General features: G+C 49.5%; 1 protein-coding gene across 1 annotated transcript in view; it reads right to left on the bottom strand.

Annotated features, from left to right (window-relative positions):
- Positions 1–25,250, bottom strand: part of CD151 (CD151 molecule (Raph blood group)) — a 62,617-nt gene that overhangs the window by 26,991 nt on the left and 10,376 nt on the right. Inside the window, exon 2 of the mRNA XM_084632550.1 lies at positions 11,910–12,020. The gene's annotated coding sequence lies outside the window, so the exon portion shown is untranslated. The remainder of the gene's footprint in view (positions 1–11,909; positions 12,021–25,250) is intronic.

Raw genomic sequence — 25,250 nt, 5'->3', positions numbered from 1 at the left:
GTACCAACCACTTCCCCTTCTGCCTGAGCCTAAATCCTTTATGTCAACACTTCTCTTAGGGATCACCAAACTGGATCAGACCCCTGGTCCATTCAGTCCAGTATCCTGTCTCCAACAGCAGGCAGCATCAGCTGCTTCAGAAGAAGGAGCAAGAAATCCCGCAGTTCACAATTGTGGGGTATCTGCCCCCTAGAAAAGTTCCCTCCTAACCTCCATAACTTAATAGAGGTTGCCTTAAACCCTTAAGCAGGAAAGTTTATAATCCTTCCAAACTCCTGCCTATTTTTAATCCTGACTATTATAACTCTGGACTTGTTAGCCTAACAAATATCCAATTCTTTTTTGGAATCCTGCGAAGCATTTGGCCCAAGAGATATCCTGTTGCAATGGGTTCCAATGGCTAATTGTTAAGGTTGTGAGTCTGTCACGGAGGTCACGGATTCTGTGACTTTCTGAGACCTCTGCAGCAGCCAGTGCGGCTGGCCCGGGGGCCACCTGAGCAGCTCAGGGCAGTCTTGGGCCACCATTCCCTCCCCCCCACAACAGCAGCAGGAGTTTGGGTGTGGGAGGGGGCTCAGGCGCGGGAAGGGGTGAGGGCTCCAGGTGGCGCTTACCTCAGGGGGCTGCCCGGAAGTGAGACATGCCCCTTGGCTTCTAGGTGGAGGGACTGGGGGCTCTGTGCGCTGCCTCCACCTGCAACTGCAGCCAATGGGAGCTGCAGAGCCGGAGCTCAGGGCAGGAGCAGCACACGGAGCCCCCCTGACTATCCCTGAGCCTAGGAACCAAGGGACATGTCCCTGCTTCCGGGGAGCCACACAGAGCCAGGTAGGGAGCCTGCCAGCCCGCCAACCCCCACCCCCCCGAGCACCAGCGGGGGTCACGGGTCGCCCCGTCCCACAGAGCGCCTGTGGTGCCCCTGGGCAGCCCCTCCCCCCCAAGCACCCAAGATTTAGTGAGGGGTATAGTACAAGTCATGGACAGGTCATAGGCCATGAATTTTTTTTTGCTGCCCGTGACCTGTCCATGACTTTTACTAAAAATACCCGTGACTACAACATAGCCTTACTAATTGTATGTTATCCCTTACTTCTATAGATCATGAAGGCCCTAAGCCCTTTCCATGAGCCAGCTCTGGCTCCCAAGGTCAGTTTTAACGAATACTAGGAGGGAGAGCACATGCAAATTGGTTTCATATGATCTGCTGGTCATTGCACACCCCCGAGCGACGCAGTTATACCGACCTAACCCCTGGTGTAGACAGCGCTGTGTCGACAGGAGGGTTTCTCCTGCCTCTCATGGCAGTGGATTGACTATGCTGATGGAAGAAGCTCTCCTATCAGCATAGTTGTGTGTTCACTAAAGAACTACAGCAGTGCAGCTATCGCGCTGTACATGTAGACAAGCCCTTCGGAAAGGCAGGTCAGCCCACTGCAGGGAGAAATTTCCCTTTGCTTTTCTCTGGTCAGCAAACATCCAGGATAGGCCAGTGTTTTAGGAGCCAGCAAATCAGCCATAGGAATGCAGTAATGGGAATGCACCCATCCCCAAAGCTGATCTGCCCCAGCCTGTCCTGATTTTACAAGGAAACATTTTGCCCAGAAGAGGATATGACACCATAGCTGGCAAGAGAAAGTCACTTCACGTGGGATGGGAGTGGCTCTGAGATGGAGGTATTTATCGGGGAGAATAACTATCAGGCTCTTTTCCCCTGGCCTCTGGGCAACTCCACTGTCACCAAGGCCCTGTCTACACTGGCAAGTTTGTGCACAGTGAAGCAGCTTTGAGTGCTGTAATGCCTGAGGTGTACACACTGCCAACTCACTTCGTGTGCGGAAATTGCACGGCGCTGTTAAAAAAAAAAAAAAACACCCCGACCAGAGGCGTGCAGCTTCCTGCACCGGGGCTACTACGCTGCAGTGCCAGTGTAGACCAGTGTTGCATCTGAAGAAGTGGTTTTTTACCCACGAAAACTTATGCCCAAATAAATCTGTTAGTCTTTAAGGTGCCACCGGACTCCTTCTTGTTAGTATAGACACCGTGGTCGGTTACAGTGCTGCAATTGGCCTCTGGGAGGTGTCCCACAATGCCTGTTCTTGCCTCTCTGGTCATCGGTTTGAACTCTGCTGCCCTGTTCTCAGGTGACCAACCATCATCCCCACCCTATAAATTCCTTGGGAATTTTGAAAGTCCGCTTCCTGCTTGCTCGCTGACTCGTGCAGTGGTCTCAGTGCACCTTTCCAAGTGGCCAGGCCTGCTCCACGCACCAGGCGATCCCCGGCTTGGAGCAATGCCAAGCTGCTGGACCTCATCGGCATTTGGGGAGAGAAGGCTGTCCAGTCCCAGCTGCGCTCCAGCCGGAGGAATTATGATACCTACGGACAGATTTCACGATGCATGACAGAAAGGGGCCATGACCGGGACACACTGCAGTGCAGGGTCAAAGTGAAGGAGCTGCAGAACGCCTACCACAAGGCACGGGAGGCAAACCGCCGCTCCGGTGCTGCGCCCATGAGCTGCCGGCTCAACAAAGAGCTGGACACGATACGCGGCGGTGACCCCACCTCCACTGCGAAGGCCACTGTGGATACTTCAGTGGCTCACGTGTCAGTCAAAAGTGGACCAAGCCAGGAGGAGGAAATCTTAGATGAGGATGTATGGGGGATGACCCAGAGGCAGAGGATGACTCGGAGGTCAGAGATGCATGCAGCCAGGAGCTCTTTTCTACCCCGGAGACTACCCAGTCACAGCTGTCAGTTGTTGGTGAAGCACAAACAGGAGAGGAGGCCCCTGGTAAGTGGATTTGATTTTGGGAATTGCTGAAGCGAGATGTGGGGGGAAGGAGGGTTGCAGAAAGCAGGCATGTCTCCCACCACGTTAGTCTGAGTGGCGGAACAGGCTGTTGATTGACTCCGTCACTTCATGGGAATCTCCCTCAGAGATCTCCAGGAAACTCTTGTGGAGATATTGGGCAATCCACTGCTGCAGGTTCTTCAGCAGAGCTGCTTTGTTTCTTGCCCCATTAACGGTAAATTTCCCGCACCACTGTGCCATCACGAGAGGGAGTGGGGGAACCATTACTGCACACAGGCGAGCCGCATTAGGGCCAGGGCGGAAGATGCAGTCTTGGAGAAGACCCTCCCTTAATTCCCTGCTCACCCTCTTCCATAACGATCACATCCTGTGGAAAGTGTGGGGACAGAAATGATTATCAAGACCCCCTACAGTGCTGGCTCTCCCCAAGAGCCACGTGCCCAGTGTACAGCAGGGTCCGGGACGCATGATTTACCCTGGCCCTGCCGCTACTCATCATTTTGGGGGTCTTGTGGCTCATGTGTGCTTGCCTGGAGTCAGCCAGTTAGTGAGAGGTGTAAGAGTATTGACTGTGTTTTAAATCCCTGAATTAGTGTTCTATGTGTTGCAAACAATATTGCTTCTGTAAAATGTTGCATTTAAACTTCACAGAGATGACCGTGGGAGTCCAGCCTCCCCCTTTGTTACCGGCTGAATGGCTGTGCAGAATTAGAAAGCGGCCAAGAACTAAGGAGGACTTTCTGCATGATGTCATGATGCACTCTAGTGCCGAGAAACAGGAATTGAAGGAGTGGCGGGACAGCGAGAAGAGGGGCCGAAAGGAGAACACAGCGCACCAGAATGAAGCCACGGAGAGGCTCTTAAAGGTTATGGAGCGCCAAGCAGACACGCTCCAGGTGCTACTAGCACTGCAAACCAAGCAGCTCTGCGCCTGCCCTCCCCTGCAGCCGCTGTCACAAAACTCTTTCTCATGCTCCCCCCAGACACCACCAACACACTCTTATCAACCTCCTGACTCCAGTCTATACCCGCGGCATTCCGCTCCTCCCCCATCACAGCCCAGCACTGCGGACTCCCACTACCCACGGCACTCAACACCTGTCCCTCTGCAATTTGGCCCAGCTGAAGCACAGTACCCGCTGCATTGTATTCCAAAGGAGAAGGTTGGATATGACCCCTGGACATACACAAATCTTTAGCCATCCTGCGACCCCTCCATCTCCTGGAACCTTCCCTTCCCTTATCCACCTCACTGCTTATGTTTTTTTTGGCTTGACTCTCTCCTCCGGTTGTCGTTTTTTAATAAAATAATTGTGTTGGTTTGAAAGCAATCTTTATTCTATTAATTGAAAGCAAAAAGAACACTGCAAAGCAACATACAATTACGTTAAACCCACATTGTCTGCACCAATCACCTCCTAGCATTACAAGCACTGCAATCCCGAGCATAGCAACGAGCATTAGTGTCTTTCAGCTTCAAATTGCTGTTTCAAGACATCCCTGATCCTTATGGCCCTGCGCTGTGCCACTCTAATAGCCCTGGTCTCTGGCTGTTCAAACTCAGCCTCCAGGTGCTGAGCCTCTGCGGTCCAGCCATGAGTGAAGCTTTCACCCTTCCCTTCACAATTATGGAGCGTACAGCACACGGCTATAAGCATAGGAATATTGTCATCAGTCCAGCTTCCCACAGAGGCAGCGCCAGCGGGCTTTTAAGCGGCCAAAAGCACATTCAACAGTCATTCTGCACTTGCTCAACCTGTTGTTGAACCGCTCCTTGCTGCTGTCAAGTTGCCCCATGTATGGTTTCATAAGCCACAGTATTAAGGAGTAGGTGGGGTCTCCCAGGATCACAATGGGCATTTTGACTTGCCCTACGGTGTTCTTCTGGTCCGGGAAGAAAGTCCCTGCTTGCAGCTTCCTGAACAGGCCAGTGTTCTGAAAGATGCATGCATCATGAACCTTTTTGGACCAGGCTGCGTTAATGTCTGTGAAACGCCCACGGTGATCCATAAGCACCTGGAGAACCATACAGAAATACGCCTTCCAATGAATGTACTCAGTGGCTAGGTGGTCTGTGCCAGAATTGGAATATGTATAGCATCAATCGCCTCTCCACAGTTAGGGAAGCCCATCTGTGCAAAGCCATCTACAATGTCACGCACATTGCCCAGAGTCACAGTCTTTCGGAGCAGGATGCGATTAATGGCCTTGTAGACTTCCGTCAACACGAGTCCAACAGTAGACTTTCCCACTCTGAACTGATTAGTGACTGATTGGTAGCAGTCTGGAGTAGCCAGCTTCCACATGCAATCGCCACACGCTTCTCCAATGGTAGGGCAGCTCTCATTCTCATGTCCTTGCACTGCAGGGCTGGGGTGAGCTCATCACAGTCCTATGAATGTGACTTTCCTCATCTGAAAGTTCTGCAGCCACTACTCATCATCCCAGATGTGCAGGACGATGTGATCTCCCCACTCAGTGCTTGTTTCCCGAGCCCAAAAGTAGCGTTCCACTGTGGTCAGCACCTCTGTGAATGCCACAAGCAATCTTGTGTCATAGCTACTACGTGTGGTGAGATCAATGTCACACTTCTCTTGTCTTTGTAGTTTAAGGTATAACTCCACTGCCACTCGTGACAGGTTGGTCAGAGCGAGTAGCATACTGGTCAATAGTTCGGGATCCATTCCTGCAGCCCGAAGAGGCAGGGCGCGCAATACAGAAACCGTTGAAAGAAGGCGCCAAATGCAGACGGAAGCACAGGGATTGCTGGGATGAGAAGCAATGCATCACAGGGCACTGGGACAGGACCCAGGATGCCCCACGACCCCCTCCGCTTTCCTACAACTCTTAGCGGCAGAAGAGGAAGAGGTGCTCTGTGGGAGAGCTGCCCAGAGTGCACCACTCCGAATACCGCTGCAAGTGCTGCAAGTGTGAACACGCTATTATGCGGGCAGCTGACAGTGTGAACACACAACAGCGGTTTCCCTTCAGCGCTCTCTGAGCGGCACTGTCACTCCCGGCGCTGTAACTCTGCCAGCATAGACATGCCCTTAGAGAAGATTAATTACCACATTGCTGAGCAAAAGCATGAGGGAGCGGATGATAGTGCCGTCATCTGCTCTGAACAGATTTGTAATATCAGAGGGTTTTTTCCCTCCTTTTAAACAATGGTCCTATGAATTTCAGGTTCCTGGAAGGTGACAGATTTAAAGTCCCAAAATCTTTGTTTAACCACAGGACACTTAGCAGCAGCAGCGGGGCTAGTTTCTACACACTGTGCTATCCGTGTGGCTCAGCCTACACCTTCCTAGACAATCTCTACGTAATTCAGTCTCTAGGGCCCATGCTGTCCTTGACCTATTGCCCAAGACTGCCAGGAAGGGGGCCATGGAGTGCAAATTGTGATGTGAACCCTCCTGAGATCAACAAACTCATTTAACTAAATAACCAGGAAATTGTAACCGTTACTGCCAAGCTGTATAGGATTTGAACTAGCAACCTAGATGTGAAAAGTCTACAATAGACCCTTGCTAATCCCCTGAACCATCCAGCACCCAACACTGGAGCCCACTCCTACCCTCATAGGATCCCAGGATACAGATGCCCCCCGCAACATTTTCTTGCTCCCACAAAGAACCGCACTATGCAGTCACCTGACACTGCATCAGCTTTAGTTAGAAAGTGCAACCACGGTAGGTTGGTGCATTGGTCTTTCACATACAGCAACCTGGATGTAAGTGTACATTAAATCAGTGATGGAAATACGTCTTAGTCCCTAGTAGATATTTATTCACATTGTGAATCCACCCAACAGTTGGATATGAGGCAACACAAGTGGCTATTTTTCCCCAAGAGAAGATCCAAACCAAAGACAGGAGGAGGAGCAGCAGGCTAGGTCTGAGGTTTAATAACACAACCCGGGGGGTAGGGGTGGGGGCAGGAGAAAGGAGAGAAACTAGAAACAGTAGAGTAAGAGATGAAGAGGAGTTAAAGTTGAGGTGAACTGGCTGAGCTGTGTAAGGGGATGCAGGAATGAAATAGCAGGGCGTGGTGGATTAAGGTTTAGGTGCAGGCAGATCTGTGTGAGAGGGAAGCTTGCTGAGCAATTATCCCAGCTATTTCTGGATCAAGCTACCAGTGATTTACTTCCACCAGCACTAGATTTCCCCTACACTCCCCGCAAGATCCAAACCACTATGACAACAACATGTAGCGAGGAGGAGCCTTTTGGTTCTTTGTCCTCATCAGCATCCTACCCCCAGTGAGGTGTCTCCAGGAAGGGGGTGTGTGTAGCTCTTAATTCCCTCTGAAGCCAAAGCCTATGCTGAGCGCTCAGTGTAAACGGTACCGGCGAATTGCTCTTCTGCTTGCTACATATTGGGAGTAAGAGATTCCTGAGAGGCGCAGCAGGGTGTCCTCACCCCATACAGCACTTTACGGTGTATCCTTATAACGTATGTACAGCAACTAATAAAGAGAAGAGGCGGGGGAAAGGCAAGCCTTTCCCCTCCCTTCCCAAGAGACAGTCAGATGCCCCAGGACGGGATATCATTGGAAGAGATAAGCTTGAGTGGGAGATGAGGTGTGACCCTAAGAGCCCCCAATACTCGCTGGTAAAGGCCCCAATATAACATAAATTGTGTCAGGCCTGACACACTCATTACCCCCACACGCTGTGATGATATATAATTAAAAGATGTCTGTGTAAGGTATCACATGTAAACTGGTGACACGCTGGTCCCAAAAATCATTGTGTGATGTATGTAGAGGTTGTATATAAAGGTGTGTGGTATGTGTGTGTTAGAAACACATTCTTCAAATGTGTTTTGGAGGCAGTGTATACAGCATGTCTGCCCTAGCCAAAGGAATGGGGATTTCACTGTTGACTGGCTTGATTACAGGCAGAGAACAATGAAAGTACATTTACATATAAGGTAAACAAAGCAATCAAGTAGAGGAGGAAACAGTTTAGTGAGTCTGCATGCCCAGGAAGTCTTCCTGGCTCTTGAGACAAAGACAATGAACAACAGAAAATATAGAGGAAACAAAAAGACATTCTAGTCATTCATCACTAGGGGAACAGCAACCTCTGAGCCTGTGAATGGTAGATCTTCTTGGCCTGAAGACCAGGAGCTGCTGCTAACTTGCTCTAAGTGAGAAACTGTTTTAAGCAAAGGTATAACTTTTAAGGAATTACATTTTAGGCTCTAGAAAATATGGTATTTTTTTAACCCTTTTTTCTCTCTTTTATACTTGCCTAGTATCAATTAAATCTCTGTTCTTTATTAATAAACTTATTCTTAGTTTTACTCTAAACTATCTCAGTGCTATTATATTAAATATAGAGAGTACACAGCTAACCTAGCAGGCTGGTGTATACACTGTCTCTTTCGGGGCAGCAAATGTAGTAATTTCCGAGTATCCAGTGAGAGGGACTAGAAACTACAGACAGACATCTCTGGGGAACTCAATTACTGGGGTTCACTGACTTCTACCTGCAAAGCAAGGTTAAGACTGGAGGATTTTCAAGGAGCTTGTGGTTGAAGAGGACAGACTGGTGTGGCAGGGAGCTGACACAGTCTAATCGCCCACAAAGCACACTGGCTAAGGCAGAGGAATAACACAGCGGCTTATGGTTTTGGGCTGCCCTGAGGAGAGCATAATTTGAAGAGGGGTGTTGTGGATTAGTAGCTAATGCACTGGACTAGGAGTCAGGAGACCATGGTTCTATTCCTGGTTTTGCCACGGTCCTACTGGGACACCTTGGGCAAGTCATGCTCAGTGTCTCTGTGTCTCCTCTCAGCATTTGCCTGTCTTGTCTATTTAGATTGTAAACTCTCTCTCTCTCTCTACACACACACACATTAAGCCTAGCACAATGGGGCCCTGAGTTTCACTGCTGCCTCTAGGTGTTACTGTAACACCAATAATTAATAATGAGATCTGGATTGGCGACTTTGATTTTTGTCATTATTGAGTACCGGCAAGTTATCATTGTGAGCCAGATCCTCAGTGAGTGTAAATCAGTATAGCTCCCTTGGCTGATTGACACCTGCTGAGGATCTGCCGTGTATCTTGAACAATGCACCCACTTCCTCTAAGCTCCATGGGATCAGATTTTCACTTCACCCAATCTCCCAGTCTAACTAGGTGACCGCACTTTTCCATCCCCCCTGACCCCCCCCCCCACAAAAAATAGGGGCTCTTTGATGACATCTTCACTGCCAAACAGCAAAAGTACAGCCTGTTACTGTCGCTGGGTTGCCTTTTTAGTATTTCACTCTCCCTGCCCTGGGCCAGATCCCCTGCTGATTGACACCTCCCAAGGGTCCCATGTATTTAAAGTGGGAGATGTCAGACTTGCCATAATCTTGTGCATTGGTGTGGGGGGTGGGCAATGGACTTTCAACTTAGGCTCTAATCAACCCTGGGTGAGGCAGTCACTACATACCCTCTACACCAAAACCTCTGCCACTGCTCAAGGCCTCCTGGGAAATTCCCTCTCTCACACACAGATGTTTCTAACAAGCCTCAGGTAAGGACTTTTCAGAGGATCTTGCAGAACTAAGCTCAGCTGTTCTGACAAGAGGAGCAGTAAAAGCACACAAGAGGTCCTCCTCTCTGTGTGTTTTCAAAGAGCAGACAGAGAACAGCTGCAGGTTTATGAAGCACAGATGATTCATGGAAGGGTGGTAGCCAATGAATCACAGAGCAATCATGGCTGTCTTCGTTTGATCTATTCCTCCTAGCCAGTACAGGCTGCTCCTGAATGCTTGGTGACTAGCCAAGGAAACTATTCATGGAAACACGTGGTTCTTTCTGGACCCTCCCTTGTGTGTGTAATGCATTTTCTTTTCCTTGTACCACACAGAGTTGACTAGCTCTTTGCGAGAGGCTATTCCAGGCTGCCCTGTAGGGAGCAACACCCATCTTCAGGGAAATAGACAAAGGAAAGATACATTTGTATTGAACCCCTTGCCCAAGCACCTAAGAAGCTGATCCTGAGCAGTGGTAAGCATCCATGCCTTCCATGATGTTTAACTGCATCATTGCTGGAAAAGCCCTGGAGCGATGTGGAGCATTAAAATGATCCTTTGGGGCCTCGGCATGCTGGGTGCTGAGCTCCTCCGACAATATGGCCATAAGGCCTTGTCTATACTTGCAAGTTAGAGCACATTAAATCAGGCCCAGGCGCCATAACTCCTGAGGTGTTCACATTGGCAAGGCACTTCGAGCGCCTGGACGCTGCAGCGCTCCTGGTAATCCACCTCCATGAGAAGCATAGAGCTTGCTGCGCCCCGGCTGGAGCACAGGGGTGTGAGTGTGGAGGACGTGTGGCATTATTGTGCTGTGATTGGCCTCCGGAAACGTCCCATAATCCCCTGAAGTCCAGTGGGCACTCTGGTCATTGTTTTGAACTCTGACTGCAGGCATGCGGATATCCCCTTTCAAAGCTCGTTTCTGACAGCCCAGGGACACAAAGCAAACCCTTACTGTGGAATGCTCCTGCTGCAGAGGTGTGTGTGTGTTTGTGTGTGTGTGTGTGTGAGAGAGAGAGAGAGTGTGGGTGGGGGCTGATGTCGGGTTTTCCCCTTCCCCCTGTCTGAACTTACAAGGTAGCATGCTGACACACTCAGCCCCCGAAAACACACTGTCTCTCCCCCCACATACACACAACACACTCCCTGTCACACTCCCCACTCCCTCATTTGAAAAGCAGCTGGCAATCTAGTCGGATGCCCATGGAACAAGGGGATTGGGAAATCGGCATCATGTGACGCTGTGTCTGCCCCATGACGCATTGCAAACCCTTCCCAAAGCACCCTGCAGCCACTTGCACGCTGGGACAGCTACCACAATGCACTGCTGTCTGTGGCATTGCAAGAGCTGCTAATGTGGACACGCTCCACAGTCACAAGGAGCACAGTGTGAACACACAGCAGTGCTTTCCCCACTGCTGTCTCCGAGGGCTGGTTCAACTCCCGGCGCTCTACATCTGCAAGTGTAGCCATAGCTTAAGTAACACAGTAGGAGCTGAGCACTTTCGAAAATAACCCCAACTGTGGCACTTGACAGTCCAGCCCTAAACATGGTACTGTAGCATCCATTATCCTGGGCTGAGGCACCTGCGTCTCAAGATCTTGTTGTGGGGTCCCACCCCAGCCCACTGGATTTTGTTAGCTCATCTATGTATGTGCACATGCCAAGGCTATGAAAGCACATGCTCCTGCATTCAAATAGGTTATAGGCACTTGTCTAGTCACACACACAAAGTGGCTCAATGAATCTGCCTCTACCTGCCCCGTACCAGGAGTCAATTAGACAGCAAAGAAAGCAAGCCGGTCCTGAAGACTTTTCTGCATAACCTGCCCTGAAGCTATGTCTAATGGATGGGGAGGTAAGGCATTGTTTCTTAACCTAAGTAAATTAAATAACTCCCAGGCCATAAAAGGCAACACTTAATGAATAGCAACTAGGAGGCAAGCAGCATCCAGGGTGTGCCCAATGATGTGTCTTTATTTTCTCCCCAGTTAAACACAAGTCAGGCAGAAAATAGAGTTCATAGCTGTTCAACCTTTTGGTGGCACCCATGGCCACAGTAGCTAAGTGCTGGACAGATGCAGTGCAGCTGTACTGTAAGGTCCATAGTGGACTTCACAGCCCATCTTCACCCACATATGTAATGCACAAGATAGTCTCACCTGAGAACTAAATTCTAGTTCTGGTTTTGCCAACCACTTGCTGGGCTTGGATAAATCACTTAAGGCCTTAATTTTCAGAGAAGCTGAAGGGCAATTACAGGTGCTCAGCACTTCTGAAAATCCAGCCCTTAACCTCTCTGTGCCAAACAAAAATCCCACTAGCACTCCCCGATCTACCAGCTAGGATTTATTTTAAAAAATGTCATCCTGCTGCTTATCACCTCTGCCCTTGGGTGCTTTATGACACTGAAAACAGCTATGAACCATTAAATACAGCCTTCCCGCCAGCTGCATTGTAAGGGCTGCTTGTGAAGTGCTCTGTAGTGCATAAATGCTAAGTGCTATTATCTGCCTAAAGGGGATGCTCAAAGGGGAAACAAACACGGCTTCACTCACCTTTCAGGGGGAGGAAAAGTTGGAACACAAATGAGACCTCTCAGTTCTCCACGGGGATGTCTTTCTCTTTCACCTGCTCTCGTCTTCAATGGGATACAGGGAAGAGAACAACTGAAAAAGAAGGAAGACAGCCCTCAGCAAAAAAATATTCCCTTTCCCTATATTAAAAAGCTAATAGCACGCATCTCCATCAAACCTTCATTCTGTAACATCAGAGCGTCTGCTCACAAAGCATGCTACATGTGTGCGTTGGAAGGACGAAAAGAGGAAGGCCCAGGCTGCAGCTCTGGGAGATATGATAGGTAGCCCTCTAGTGTCGGAAGCTCCCAGAAAGGGGCAGCCAGTCATTGGGTTTATATTCACATGTCTGTAACATCAAGTAAACCCAGCTATTGTTTCTGTCAAGGCTGCCTAAACCACAGCACAGGTGCACTCTGGCAACACAAAGGAGCCTAAGAAGGGGTGGAAATGGCTCCCTGAGAAAGCCCATGGAGAATATGCCCTGCCCGGGAAGACACCCCAGCCAGTGTAGAGCTGGCATAAGGACTCCAAGCCAGCTCTGCTCCCAGCCCCTGGCATAGGGGGCATGTCAGGATTGGGCCAGGGGTATGGAGTGGGCGGAAGTGGGCAAGCAGGGATGGAAATGGGGCACATGGCCAGAGCTCACAGTTCTACCATTATTCACCAATTGCCAGAGCTCATCAGGAGCTCCAGAAACCAACAGAGATAGAACAGTTCTGAGGCTGACACCCAGAGCCAGGAAGGGCCCCCAGCTTTGCTCCAAAACATGCAGCGCACAACCGTGGTTTTAAGTCACCTTTTCCCAGCCCCCAGCTCTGTCCCAAGCACAGGAGTTGGGGGACCAAGAATTCGGGCCTATATGCCAAGCCAGTCCCTGTCCAACCATGAGTTATCAGCGAGTGATCTTATTAACAGGCTAATGACAGCCCAGAACAGCTGATCCAGATCTGGCTCCTGTCTGACTTCCCCTGCCTGTCTAGGTTTTTGTATCATGCTCAGCAATACAGTGTCTCTCTCAGCTGAAAAGGCCCCTCAAACCTGACATAAGCCCAAGCAGTACTGCCTGGACATAGGTCACCGTTGTGATTTACCTGCCACTGCCTCCCCACCCTGCCTAAGGCCTCTTCCCCCAATTGTGAACTGACTAGCCCTCCGGGTTAAAAACAAACCTACAGAAAGGATCTCATTCTCCACTAAATATTACAGGCTTTTGAGAATAATTTCTATACAAGCCTATTGCATTTCTGTAGCCCTCTCCTGGAGTCTTCGCAATGAAACCCTACAGGACTTTCGCTGAAGTCAAATGGGTAGCCAGCTCCAACTTTTCTTTCTTTTCTTCTTTTTTTTTTTTTGGAAGGGGAGGAAATGGGGAGGAGTTTAGACAACTTGCCTGTTCTCCAGAGAGAGCACTGCATGCGGGGACTTGAAGTCTCCATGGGCTGCATCTTCACAGAAAGACTAAGAATGGCTACAACTAATTACAGCCCAAATCAGGTGCAGCCCTGAGGCTCCCGATAATCTGCACTTGGCAAGGTTTGGGAATCCTTCGTCACAAACCGCAGGACATGAAAGGGGAGAAGGGGGCAGGAATTCACCTAAAGCCACTTATTTATATTGCAGACCAGGACCCCCCTGTGATAAACACCGTACAAAACACAGAATTAAAAAATCCCCATCCTCCCATGATCAGTCTGCCTCTCTGAAAAGCTAACATTAATGTATCCTCCCAGTGTGAATGCTACAGTTTCTTCCCCCCACCCCACCCCACCCCACCCTTTGCCTTGCCCTTTAGCTGCTTGTGGAGATTCAGCTGGGGAACTGGAATTCCTACTTGTAAGCAGTTTGCACACATCCCCCTCAAACAAAAATATTGTCTGGGGTTCTGCGAGTTAAAGGAGAGCAGAAGTATAGTGTTAATGGCTGAGCTGACTTGTTTCTACTCCCACTGCTTCTGTTCCCCACCCCAGAATAGAACACTGTTTACTTCTGTTGTCTTTAAAGTCACACTCCTAGCTGCAGAACAACAGGAAACAAGTGAGTCTGAGATTTTTCTCAAAATGCTGGACACATGCGGATTCCACATGCAAGAGTTTCTCTCTCTCCTGAAATCTCTGCCCCTGCTGGCAATGCTGCTGGGGGTGAGGATGGGGCTTTGGCATTGATTTATCCCCTGCAAAGGTGGTGTGATCCAGCAGTCTGAGCACAGGATCAGGACTCCCTGCATTCTATTCCGGCTGTGTCATTAACTCACTTTGAAGCTTGGGGAAAGTCACTTCACTTCTTGGTCTTCATTAATACTGACTAACCTGCCTTGCTGGGATGTTATAAGGATTGGTCTTTGTGACACACCTGGAAGAAAAGGGGTAAGTATTACCCAAAGGCCAAAACCCCAGGTTCTCACCCAGTTTTTAGTCAGGCAGATGCCCCTTGAAGTTGCTAGGAGTTTGAATATGGCCCACAGGGAAGTACAAGGGATAAAGTCTCAGGTACCTCCAACATCCCTTATTCTCCTCCTCCCCCTCTCTGCCAAAAACAAAAAAACCCTGGAAGAAGCAGAGTTAACTTCCTGGCAGCGAAGAGTCTATTAGACCACATCTACAATGCAGCATGTACAGTGGCCCAGCTGCAAGGCTGGAGCGCTTGTGATGGAGATGATCTAAGCGGACGGTAGACTTGTCAGTTTAGTAACTGCAGCCTCTGCAAGAGGTGGTAGCTATGCCAGTGGGAGAAGCTTTCCCACTGACCTGGTGCTATCCACACCAGTACTTAGGTCGGTATAACTTGCGTTGCTCAGGGTTGTGAATTATTCACACCCCTGAGCAAAATGAGTTATACCGAAGTAATCAGTAATATAGACAAAGTCTTAGATCATGGAACAGTCTCCCAAGATAAGTGGGAGGAGCCCCAACATTTAAGATGCTTGCAAGTCACCTGGGAAAAGCACTGGAATATAAATCAGGTTTCAGAGTAGCTAGAATTGTCAGGGAGCTGGGCTGGGTGAGCTAGGAGGGACCTTCCTACCTCTACTGTCTGTGTTCCTAGGAGAGCCATTTAAAAACAAATGGGCAACGTCAGCAATGTTTAAAAAAAAAAAAAGTAATGAAAGGTTGCCAACCTCTTCTCCAGACACACTCTACACCAGCTGACCGACACTGAGTGACAGAGCACCACTGTCTGCTTTCTCCTCCTCCCTGAGGTAAAGCTGCCAGCCTCAAAGCCCAGCACTCCAGACAAGGGCTCTGATTTCCTAGGACCAGCCCTTCAGTCTAGCTCAGCCAGATTCAGAGTCATTACATGTGTACACAGGTCTCCACCAGATCTTTCCCCTGGCTGTCTGCACTCCTGGCAGCGCTCATTAGCTCTAAGAGCTCTCAGACTCTTAACTGAGGCTCAGACAGTGCAGCAACTCATGAGCCAAATGTCCAGTCCTGCCTCCCCATGACATGCTGGGCCTGAAATCTTCAGGAACTTCAGCTGTGTTCTGCCCTTTGTTGAAGCTCATCATGGTGCTGCCTGCCCCCATGCCCTTTCCCCTTGCAAGAGGAGAATTGTCCCCAGGATGCAAAATGCGTTTTTCATTTCAACCAGTTAGAACACGCTTGAAAGTCAAACCACCAATGGGGTGGTGAAAAGCATGAGTGTGATCAAAACCTTAAACTATATGAGACAAGGAAGCTACTCAAGGGCAGGCGTATGGAATGGACATGGAGCTGAACTCCCCTCCCCATCTTCTGATTCCTCTTTGGTTTTTGAATGGAAGCATGCTCTAGTGCAGAGATTCTCAAACTGTGGTCCACGGACCACCAGTGGTCCACAAGCTCCATTCAGGTGGTCTACAGATAGTTCGCTCTAAGGTGCAAGCCGGGGCGGCTGAACACGAGAGAATGAAGGGCCACTAATTAGGTGCCTGGCCCAAGAAGACGCACATGGAAAGTGAGGTGGTGGCCTTGGGGGGAATAGGAGGTAGGTGGGAGGGGGCAGTGGGGTGAGAAGAGGGGGTGAAGGGAATTTGGGACATGCAGGGCTGCAGCGGCCAGAGAAAGAGGTGACTTTCCCCAGCTCCAGAGCTGCGGCCACCAGGGAGAGACTCCCCTCCTTCCCAGCCCCAGCTCCTGGCGGCTGCCGTGGCAGGACATATTCCTGTATTCCTGGAGGTTTCATCACATGACATAGCCTTTAGTTAAAGATTTAGTTAAAGATTCATCTTCAATTTGTGAAGACTCCAGGGCAATTCTGGAGGATTGGCAACCCTAGGCCAGGAGGCTACAGGCCACAGCTCCCTGAACCTGATCCTCTGAAAAGCAATGGGTCCCTCAAAACAGATTCCAAAACAGTTGAAGGTGGTACACAGTGCAAAAATACAGGGCTGCAGACAGAGCAGGTTTGGAGATGGGCACTCCACGCGTGGATTTAATGAAAGCTCTTCCATGCAAACCGCATCCTTATGTCTGAAAGAAAGCTCCTTTCATCCAGAAGGATCTCAGAGCACTTTATACTATTTATACACAGGAACCACTTCACCAGCCACTGAGCTGAAAAGAGGGATAATAAAAGGCTTTTCACTCTTCACGAGAAGTGCCAGAGCTCAGGGCCTGCTGTGTGTTTGCAAAGAGCTCCTTGAGATCCGGACCTGAGGAACAGTGGATGAGTTAGGTCAGTCTCAGCTGACAGACACCACAAACCTGCTGTGAGGACACTTCCTTTTCCCCTCCAAGTTCCCCGTAGTTACTACTGCTGGTGTAGCTCCGCAGTGGTGGCAGTGGTAGCCTAGACAGGGAGCACTTAGGTAGTCTGGCCTCTGGTGTTTTCGACACCATGCTATCCATCTCCACTCAAAGCCCTTATTTAAAGAGCAGGGCTCTTGTCTACACTCGAGAACTGGATCCAGTGCATTATGCCAGTTTAATCACAAGCGATTTAGTGCATCTGCATTGACCGTGCTGAATCCATGGAAGTTATGCGCCCCTCCATACGAGACTGATGCTGTCTTGATCAACTCCCTGATCATTCCCACTCAGTTCCCACAGACGACGCATTGGGGCCATTCCCCAAGGTCCCCGGTGGACTGTGGTAGGACTCGTTGAATCCTTTCAGCTTCTCTGAGTCCATGATGGCACTAAATCAGTTCAAACTGAACTGGTTAGACGGTTTGTAACAGACCTGCAGACAGTTAGGGGAATGTGTGTGTGTGGGTGCAGTGCTCAACGAATATTCTAAGGGCCTTAACCAGTTGAATTTCTCAAGTGTACATCAAGCTCTTTTTACAAGACAGTTTCACCTCATCGACACTGGCTAGCCAAACGGCATTGTAACTTTTAAGCTCAGCAGGTAAACACTGTTAGCTGAACTGAGTCCACAGAGCTCTTATAGAAGGTGCTTTCTATTTATTATTCACAGATCCCTCATCATCATCTTAGTTCCTGTGGTGGGGTGGTGCCCCACCCCCAGGCAAGATTGGGCTACAACTGGCCAGAGCGGTTGCACAGAATGGCAGCCAATCAGAGAGGGCCTGTGGGGAAGCCAATCAGTGCTGAGCAGAGGGCAGCAAATCAGGGCCAGGCTAGGCCCTATATAAAGGCTGTCCAGGAGAGAAGCAGTCAGTTTCTCCCAGACCTTCAGAGGGAGCTAAGGGGACCAGCACCTCGGACAGCGCAGCGCAGCGCAGCGCAGCGCAGGCTTGGGGGAGCAGAGGAAAGCTCCAGCCCCATACCTGTCAGACTGCAGACCCTGACTAGAAGGGCCTAGAGGGTGCAAGGGGTCAGCAGGGAAGTGACCCTGGGAGGATGGACAGACAAGAGGAGAGAAGGAGGGCAGAGAGGCTGCCACTAGAGGGTCCCTGGGTCGGGACTCAGAGTAGTGGGCAGGCCTGGGTCCCCTCCTTCCCCCCCGGTACTGTACCTGGCCATGAAAGAGTGGCCATGACAGACTGCAACTGGCTCTTGAGCAGAGGGGCTAGACTTTGGAGGTTGTGGTTGGCCACTGCGGCAGGGGCAAGTTGGAAGACTGCTGTTAAACCTGCTGTTAAAGGGGTAAGGATGGACAAGGGGGGCACTGCCGGAGGGCAGTGTCCTGAAGTAGATGTTGCCGAGCGGGGAGCAACACGAGTCCGGGTACCAATGGGGGAGCAGATGATGGACGGGACACCACCGGCAGAGGGCGCTCCACAATGGACAGCGCTAATTCCCAGATGCGCCAGCGGGAGACGCAGGGGTGGTCCCCAAGCCAGGCATATTTTTGGATCTACATGCAGTGTTAGGTGTACGCCAATGCTGGCAGTTAGTTATCATGCAGTGATAATTCACAGTTATTAGACTTTAACCAGAGCAATAAAACATATTTTCAAGAACCACTGGAAGATGCAATAGCTGCTAAGGTGCTTCTATAGCCCCCAGAGTCGTCATAGCAACTGGGCAGGGCACCACACCCCCATTAGTGTATTTATCCTCACAACACTCCTGTGAGGTAGTGCAGCACTGTCCCCATTTAACAGAAAGGGAACTAAGGCACAGGCAGACTAAGGCCTTGTCTACACTACCAAGTTTTGTTGACAAAAGAATTATAGAATATGAGGGTTGGAAGGGACCTCAGGAGGTCATCTAGTCCAACCCCCTGCTCAAAGCAGAACCAATCCCCAATTTTTGCCCCAGATCCCTAAATGGCCCCCTCAAGGGTTGAACTCACAACCCTGGGTTTAGCAGGCCAATGTTCAAACCATTGAGCTATCGCTCCCCCCAATGAACGCATACACACTGCGATGTGACTTTTGTCGGGAAAAATGCCCGGTTTTGGCAACAAAATACACCCACCCCCATGAGAGACATAAATCTTTTTCCTCTACATTTTTCTCAAAGTGCCAGTGTAGACACCACGCTTGATTTTATCACTTTAACTGGCCGCCCTGAGGTGTCCCACAATGCCCACCGCGACTGCTCTGGTCAGCAGTTTGAATTCCACTGCCCTGCAGCCAGATAAACAACCATCTGTCCCTCCCCCTTAGAAGCCCCAGGAATTTTTGAAATTCCAAGAAGTCTCATCACATCTTTCCAGGTGACCATGGCAGGTTACCACAGCAAACACTCTCCTGCTTGGACCACTGCGCAGCTGCTGGATCTGGTCAGTTTATGGGGAGAGGAGGCTGTGCAGTCACAGCTGTGCTTGAACTGTAGACACTTGGATACCAATGGGCACATTTCTCGAGGCTTGCGCGAAAAGGGTATGATCAGGACATGCTGCAGTGCAGAGTAAAGATAAAGAAATGGAGGCAGGCATACCATAAGGCAAAGGAGGCAAACTGTTGCTCCAGTGCTTCACCTAAGACCTCCTGATTCTATAAGGAACTAGATGCTATCCTCAGTGGCGACTCCACTTCCAAGAGCCCCGTAGATACTTCGGCGGTCCTGGAGGTGGCGGAAAGAGGACCTAACCTGGAGGACAAAGTTATTGATGAAGAGGTGGAGTTAGACGACTATGTGGAGCTCCCAGCGGGGTTGCCCGATGGGACGGGCAGCCAGGAATGGTTCTCCACTCCAGAGGTGACTAGCCAGTCTCAGCAGTTGCTCTCTGGCGAGCAAGAAGCAGAAGAGGAGAGGCCTGGTAAGTGGCTGTGGTTTGTGTAGTGTGGAGGTGGGTTCAGGGTCTAGAAATGTGGGAGGCTAGCTGTGTTTCTGTGAGCTGGACATTTCCCTGTGTAGCTAATCAGTACGGCGGAACAGGGTGTTGATGCATACTGACATTTCTCGGGAATCCTCCAGAGGTCTCCAGGAAAGTTTCCGGGAGGTACTAGCAATCCTCTGCCGAAGGTTTGCTGCTTTGTTCCTTCCCCTGTTGCAGGAAACTTTCCCGCGCCATTTGGCAATCACTTGTGCAAGGACCAAAGCGGCACACAGGCGAGCAGCATAAGGAGCAGGGCGGAAGCCACAAGCGTGGAGTAGATGTGCCCTCATTTCCCTGCTTCCCTTTAGCAGCGAGATATCTGCTACAATGACCCCCGCCTGTGGAAAAGTGTGGGGAATTTTAGAATTTTTTCCCTAGTCGGCTGCACCACGACCCTTGCAGAGTGTGTGCTTTTTTCCCCCCCATGTGCAGCGCCACTCCCCCTCACCCCCGCCAACACTCACCGTGCTTTGGGTGTTCACAGAGATGTGTGCCTGCCAAGGGTCAGTGAGAAAGTGACTGTTATGTTGCAAAAGATGTATTTAACTGAAATATTTCAATGTTGTGTGTGAGTTTAACAATCCCACTTCTGTGCATTGTCCCTTGTGTTTTGGCAGATGTGGCCTTCAGGAGCACCCCACGGACCCCTGCTGAGCGTCTCCGCCAGATAAGAAAGTGCCCAAGATGCAGCAAAGAAGACATGTTCTGGGAGGTATTGCACTACTCCAATGCAGAGAAAAGGGAATACCAGGATTGCTGGAAGCTAAACAGCAGGACAGAAAAGAGAATCAGGAGTTTATTAAGGATGCTACTGAGTGGATGATTAAAGTAATGGAGTAGAAAACGCAGGTGCTGAAGTCCTTAATAATGCTGCAGACTGAGCAGATCTGAGCCCGCCCTCCCCTGCAGCACATTCAGAACTTTTCCATGCCACCCCCCACCCCCTCCAAACTCCACCCACACAGTCCTTTCCACGATCTGGGACTTCTAGGTTTCCCCTTCACTACACCCCATTGGAGAACTTTCCCAATGACGGCTGGACCTACACACAGCTATGAAAGTCTGCCCTTCCTTGGTTTCTCCTTTCCCAGCAGACATCTGGGTGTTTGTGTGTGCTGTTTCTTGTGCAATAAAAGCAAAGTTTTTGAATTATAATATCTTTATTTGATCTCTACAAATTGAGATAGTAGGCACTACCAGTACATACACAGACAGTTTAATCATTTGCTTACTAGAATGTAAAGCCCAAAATGTCACCATTGCTTCCTAGGAAAACTACACGTAATGTAACATTGCAGCACCCATCAAAGAGATCTATATTACTGGTTCTCATTTTCAAAGTGTTGCCTCAAAGCCTCCCTGATTCGAACTGCCCCCCTCTGGGCCCTTCTGATAGCCCTGGTATCTGGCAGCTAACTAGTCTAACTCAGCACTCCACCCCGAGCAAACCTTTCACTCTTAGCTTCACAGAGATTATGCCATGTACAACATGCGGCTATGACCAGGGGAATATTATCTTTATTAAGGTCTAACCTGCCCTAAAGGCAACGTCAGCGTGCCTTTAATCTGCCAAAGGCACATTCCACTGTCATCCAGCACCTGCTCAGCCTGTTGCTGAACCACTTCTTACTGCTGTCCAGGCGTCCCGTGTAAGCCACTTGAGCCACAGATGTAAGGGGTATACCAGGTCTCCCAGAATCACTGTGGGCATTTCAACATCCCCCACTGTAATCTTCTGGTTTGGAAAGAAGTCCCCACTTGCAACTTTCTGTACAGGCCGGTGTTCCTGAAGACGCGTGCATCATGCACCTTCCCGGACCACACCTCACTGATGTCAGTGAAATGCCCATGGTGAACCATGAGCACCTGCAATACCATGGAGAAGTACCCCTTCCTATTCATGTACTCAGTTACATGGTGGTCTGGTGGCAAAACTGGAATGTGTGTGCTATCTATCACCCCTTCACAGTTAGGGAAACCCACTTATGCAAACCCATTCACTGTTTCATGCACATTTCCCAGAGTCACAGTCCTTTGTAGCAGGATGCAATTTATTGCCCTGCACACTTGCATTAACACAGCCCCAATGGTTGACTTCCCCACTCCAACCAAATTGGTTCGCGACCGACCGGTAGCAGTCTGGAGTCACCAACTTCCACACAGCGATTGCCACACGCTTCTCTACTGATAGGGAGGCTCTCATTCTGGCGTCCTTGCATCGCAGTGCAGGGGTGAGCTTCACACACAGCTCCAGAAAGGTGGCTTTCCGCATCCAGAAGTGCTGTAGCCACTGCTCGTCATACCAACCCACATGATAACACAATCCGACCATTCAGTGCTTGTTTCCCCAAGCCCATAAGCGACCGTCTACCCACTGCGCTGTTCTGTGAATGCCAAAAGCAATCTAAAGTTGCTCCTATCTGGATAGACTCGCAGGTGCCCAACATGTCTCTGGTTTCCATTTCTCTGAGGGCTCCGTTTTTGAAGCCTGAGTATCTCCGGCTATGATTAAGGCTTTGAGTAGCTCTCTCTCTCTCTCTCTCTCTCTCTCTCTCTTTTTTCCACAGTTGAGATCATTTACTAAAAAAAAAAAAAAAAAAAAAAAAAATTTTAAATCAAATATTGAGCCTGTTCAAGGGCAAATTAAATGATAGTTCATTTCTTGAAGCAGTGGGAGCCTCTCTCTCTGCTGCTGTAGCAACAGCAACATGTTATGTGCAGCAAACTCAGGACTGAGCTGCCTCTAAAATAATCCTCCTTAGAACCAAAATTAACACCCCGTTGCTAGAAATAGAAGTTCCTTCCATCCCTCCCTCCCCCTCTCTTTTGCAGCAAACTTTAATGGATCGACAAAACCATTTACTCAGCTGTTTGTAGAGCAGCCTGCAAACATCACAGGGAAGTATCAGCATGTGAATAAACAAGGGGAAGGCATGGGCTGTTTAAAGGCAATTACAAGCTGGCTGAGTGCCAATGTTAGGAGGGGCGGGGGAACAGCACACTCAAACAAGCTGTAAATCAAAAACAACGAGGAGTCCGGTGGCACCTTAACGACTAACAGATTTATTTGGGCATAAGCTTTCTTGTGGGTTAAAAACCCACTTCTTCAGAGGCATCCTCCTCATTGTTTTTGTGGATACAGACTAACACAGCTACCCCTCTGATACTTGGCACCATTCAAGCTGTAAATCAGGTTCCTCTGAAAGATGCCATACTCCTTCTCTGCCCCCATTCATACTCCACTGTCCCTACAGGTACCAGTGAATGCTTCGTCACTAAGGAACTGTCGACACACAACTTCGTGCTGCTTTAACTATATCGGTACAGTTAAGGTGGTGCCACGCCTCGCAGAGCGGATGCAGTTTTAGCAGTATGCAAAGTAGACTCTGAAGCCACCTCAGCGAATCACGATCCTTACTGAGAATTAATACACCACTGATCTGTAGCTGAGAGAAGAGATCCACTGCATTCCAGCGCTGTCTGTTAGTCAGCACTCTGATTATGGCTGGGAAATCCTGGACTGGATTTCTGCAGCTAGCCGACATGGGGTTTCTTCCATCCTTCCATCTCTCTGGTTACCCCAGAAGGAAGGAGGTAGCCTCATCACAGACGAAGTATAAAAGCAGTTTTGGGTTCACTCCCTCTATTTTCTCCCCATAGAGTTTAAGGCCAGAAGGGACCATTAGATCATCTAGCCCAGTGGTTTTCAACCCTTTTTCATTTGCGGACACCTAAAAAAATTTTCAAATGGAGGTGCAGATCCCTTTGGAAAACTTAAGACAGTCTGTGGACCCCCACGGGTCCGTGGACCACAGGCTGAAGACTATTGATTTAGTCTGACCTCTTGTATAACACAGGCCAGATGATCTCATATAGTAACCCTCTATTGAGCCCAATAACTGATTTGACTAAAGCATAATCTTCCAAGTGAAGACTGGATGCCTTCCTGAAGGCATCAAGAGATGGAGAATCCACCACATGCCTGGTAGCTTGTTCCAACGGTTCCGCTCTTGCAGATGGCTCTGCCTGCTTCTTTAAGTTCATTCAATACTAGCAGAGTTCAAAGGGAAGATGCCAATGTGACAACTGTCCGAGGTATCGCTGGCTCACCATCTGCTTCCCAAATCATCCCCATGGCATCAGTGTGGTTGGGGGAACAACCAGAGCTGTGGTGTTTAAATTCGACCTTTAAGATCTCAGCACTAAGAATGGGATCTTTCCAGTCCTCCGTTTTTAACAGAAATAGTGAGAATTTTCAGGAAAGCTACGGCCAAAGTGTCTAGAAGTGACCAGTGATTTTTAGATGCCTCCATTTTTGAGTGCCCAACATGGTGATAATTTGAAGGGGCCTATTTTTCAGAGGGCAGGAGCTCAGCACTTTCTGAAAGTCAGGCCCTTTTAAGTTGAGCAACTGAAAAATGAGGCTCATAAAAAACAAACAAAAAAAACAACAACCCCAAGCCACTAGTCATGTCTGCAAAGGTTGGCTTAAATCTAAACGTCATGCTGAAAGTAGCCATGACGACCTCACTAGGCTCTAATTCCATTCCTGTTGAAATGAGTTGACGGGTAGGTTGCTACTGACTGCAAAGGCAGCAAGATCAGGGCCGTACGAGTGCAACTGAACAAACTCCTCACATCAGCCTCACACGAGTTACAAAACAGCATCTCGCTAGAAGGCCCCATACAATCAACCTGGACTCTAATTATCGCAGCACAAACACAGAGAAGGAAAGAATCTGAACAGGGAGCTACAAGGAACACAAGTACAGGCTGGCCCAAGGGGGGTGGGGGCTGAAATACAACCTTGCTGCGATATTAATGGCCTTGGGCTGTGTGCTGGCTCCCCTCCCATTGGCCAGAGATATTTAACACTCTCAGGGCTTGTCTATACTGGACAGTGTCACCCGTTATACAGGTAGAATTTTACCAGTATAGTTACACTGAAAGAGTTACACTAGTGTAACTCCCGGTGCGAACAATCCCTCAAGAGTGGATGGTGAAGACGGGTAGTGTTTGCTACACATCCCAGAGCTTGCATCTGAGGACCAGGCACAGGGAGACCTGCACCCTTCTCCAGCCACTACAGCAGCAGGTTTCCTACAGTACTGATACCCAACCTCTGGGCTCACACAGCAGCCACAGACTCAAGGGAAAGCAGTCAAATGGTTTCTCCTCCCCAAACACAGAGAAAGGCCTTGTCTACAGTGTGGATTTGCCCTGACTTCAGCCATCTGAGCAGCTGATACCCCTACAGTAGACATGGGAAGCTGGGGGGGTTGCACTGGTGCAGTTGCCTCAGTGGTTGGCAAATCCCCAGTGTAGGCAAGGCCAAGTGTGGGAGAGGACTCAAACTGATGTGCCCCCTGAAGGAGGAGAGGTTCCTAAACTCCCTTGCATATCACGGTGTGGGCTTCCTGGGATTACAAGGTGACTGGTGTCAGTGGGGCTACAGAACCCAAAATACAGCTTCAGTCTAGAGGGCAGCTCCGCCTCTTACTAGGCTGCATTTCAATACACCTTTGAATTCATCCCTTCCCACTCCAGGGCTTGATTTACTGCCACTGCAGAGAAGTCTGCAAACACAAAGGCAAATGTTTTCCTGTTGTTATGCAGTTACCTAATCAGAAGACAGAGAACCAAACAGGGGGAAGAGGGTGGGGATCC

This window comes from Lepidochelys olivacea (genome assembly GCF_965140295.1).
Source record: "Lepidochelys olivacea isolate rLepOli2 genome assembly, chromosome: 6".
In the NCBI taxonomy this organism is placed as follows: domain Eukaryota; kingdom Metazoa; phylum Chordata; order Testudines; family Cheloniidae; genus Lepidochelys; species Lepidochelys olivacea.
This window is presented reverse-complemented; position numbering and strand designations above follow the sequence as displayed.